This window comes from Grammomys surdaster, unplaced genomic scaffold (assembly GCF_004785775.1).
Source record: "Grammomys surdaster isolate TR1022 unplaced genomic scaffold, NIH_TR_1.0 262, whole genome shotgun sequence".
NCBI classification, from domain to species: Eukaryota; Metazoa; Chordata; class Mammalia; order Rodentia; family Muridae; genus Grammomys; species Grammomys surdaster.
Window position 1 is genome coordinate 1,612,201 of NW_021604703.1, and position 3,135 is coordinate 1,615,335.

Sequence of the window (3,135 nt, forward strand, 5' to 3'; positions counted from 1 at the left end):
CTGTGTGTATGTATGTGTACTGCAAGTTCGCAGTACCCACAGAGGCCAGAGAGGGCATTGGATTCCCCTGGAGTTGGAGTGACAGTTGTGAGCCACCTGGTGTGTGTATTAGGAACCACAGTCAGGTCCTCTGGAAGTAGACATGCTTTAAACCACTGAACCATCTCTCCAGCCCCTGTCCAATGTATCTTTAAATATATACACGTGTTTTGGCTGTAGGGTATATACTGTAAAGCTGTTTCCTAGAGCAAAACGATAAAACCAGCCCAAACGAAGGCTGCACAATAGCAGAAGAAAGCATTTACATACATTCTACAATGTCAAACAGTAGCTTTTATTTGCTAGAATTGACATACCCAGCTGAGAGGCAGGGATTAGGACCTGAGGAGATAGCCCAGTAGGTAGAGCTCTTTCTATATAGGCCTGAGGACTTGAGTGGATAGCCAGGAGTCAGGGAGTAGAGACAGGGATTTCTCAGACCGACTGGCCAGCCATAGTCAAAATGGTGGATCTGAGGTTCATTAAGAGATCCTGTCCTGGCCGGGTGGTGGTGGTAATGCACACTTTTAATCCCAGCACTCAGAAGGCAGAGGCAGGAAGTTCTCTGAGTTCAGACAGGCCTATGTAGTGAGATCCTGTTTCAAATAAAATGAAACAAAAGGGGTAAGGTAGACAATGACAGAAGACACTTGGGGTCTTCCCCTGCCCTCCATGTGACACTCACTCATTCACACTCTTTCTCTTACACACACACACACACGCATTCACACTCACATACATACACACTCGCATATACACATACATTCATTCACACTCACACACTCATACTCACATACACTCACACACTCACTCACAACACACTCATTCACACAGACATACAAACATTTACACTCACACACATACACTCATTCACACTCATACACTCATACACACTAATACACTCATTCACACTCATACACTCATACACATACATCCATTCATACTCATACACATACACTCATTTACACTCACACACTCACATAATACACTCATTCACACACACTCACAAACATATTTATTCACACTCATACAAATATACTCATTCATAGTCACCCCCCCACATACACCCATTTACACTCACATACATCCCCACACACATACACTCATTCACACTCACACACAATACACTGATTCACACTCACATACTCACTCACAGATACACTCACACACAGTCATTCACACTCACACACATAAACTCATTCACACTCACATACTCACACACATATTCATTCACACTCACACACATACACCCATTCACACTCACAAACACCCCTCACACCTACTCATTCACACTCACACTCTCACAATATACTCATTCACACTCACACACTCACAGATACACTCACACATAAAGTCATTTACACACATATACATGCACACACACACACACACACACACACACAGAAATGCTACAAAATGCAGTAATAAACACAGAGATGAAATTGTTCTTATTTATTTATTCATTTGTTTTTGTAGAAACCATCTTCCTATGTGGTTGAGGCTAGCTTGGGACTTGTAATCCTCCTGCCTCCACCTCTTAGACATGTGATGCTGTCCCCAGCCACATCCTTCTCCCTTCTCTCCATTTCCCATCCACTCCTTTCCTTAGGTAAACTGTGTGACTGTAACTGTCTATTACTCATGCATTACTAGTGTAATAGACACTGAATAGAACCTGACAAGTTATCTTTCTGTAGACCCACATCTGTATACACAGATTTATAAACCATGTAAAGAGATTATGTAAATAGTATTTGCTGTGCTTGTGCATGGTGATCACCTTAGCCACCTGAGACAGTTAACTTGAAGACACTCTGATTCCCAGATCACCACAGCTCTACCTCAGCTCACACAGGGAAAAATGTAAGGTGAGCATGCTCTGAGATGCATAGTAGGAATCTTTCTCCAAACAGCAGCAACAAAGGTAGATTTTTCTACTGTAAGGTTCTGTGATGAAATGAAAGTCTCAGTTTACTTGAGGTGGATGCTCACTGTGTAAAGATATAGTGCCTTCACCACATCTCAAACGGAAGGAGTTTTTGGCTGTCCAGAGGTCTAGGTGATAAAGTCAGGCTGCTGGGCCACCTCACGGCTTCTGCAAGGCACCTACCCCTTCCCTCACCCTGCATCAGTCAAAGGAGAATGGTGCTCCTCCCGAAATTAATGAATACACCTGAACTGCTGGGGCTGCAGAGGTGGGTCAGTGGTTAAGAGCATGTACAGCTCTTGACGAGGGTCTGAGTTCAGTTCCCAGCACCACACTGGGTAGCTAACAACTGCCTCTAACTCCAGCCCCTAGAGATACAGTGCCCTCTTCTGGCCCCTGAAGACATTTCCACTCTTATGTACATAGCACCTCAAACTTAATTAAAAAACATTTTTTATTTGAAACCAGAACATTTATTTTATAACTGATTGAAATCCTCAAGATGAACTGGATGCTGCAACAGCTGCCCTCTTGGGTTTAGGTGTCGTTCCTTCATGGAATCCATGTCTGAATCTGCAATAGACAATGTTTAGGTGCCGCATCCGACCAGTCCCGGTAGTGTTTCCTCTCTTAGCCTTGGCACTCCAGTTATACTTTCCCTTGTGCTTGGCAGGTAGCCACATTTGCCACAAGTCGACTTCTGAAGGTGGTAGGCCTTGGAGCCACAGCGGCGGCACAGCGTGTGCGTCTTATTGTGACGCTTTCTGAAGGATGACGTTCCTTTCCTCATCTTGCTTCTACCGGCAAGGCCAAAGAGACCGAAAAAAAAAAAAGCTAAAAAACATTTTAAAGAGAGATTTATCAATCTTTACTATATATGTGTGTGTATGTGTATGTGTGTGTATGAGAGAAAGAGATAGAGAGAGATTGAGTGTACACACATGCTTCATGTCTGTGGAAGTCAGAAGTGTACCAGCTGAACTGCAGCCCCACTAAAGGATGTATCATTTTTTTACCTCTCTTGCCACATACCCATCTTTGCTTCTGACTGCTCCTTGCTGCCCGTATCTCCAACCGCCGCAGGTTAGAGCCCTTGGCCCTCTGCCCTGAAAGCCATAATGAACGCTGACTGGTTTCTGAGCTAATGTGATGAAATCATCGGCACCCTA

The 3,135-nt window shown here is 44.0% G+C and overlaps 1 pseudogene; it reads right to left on the reverse strand.

Moving 5' to 3' along the window:
• Positions 1-2,463: 2,463 nt before the first annotated feature.
• LOC114628044 lies at positions 2,464-2,756 on the reverse strand (annotated as a pseudogene).
• Positions 2,757-3,135: the final 379 nt, after the last annotated feature.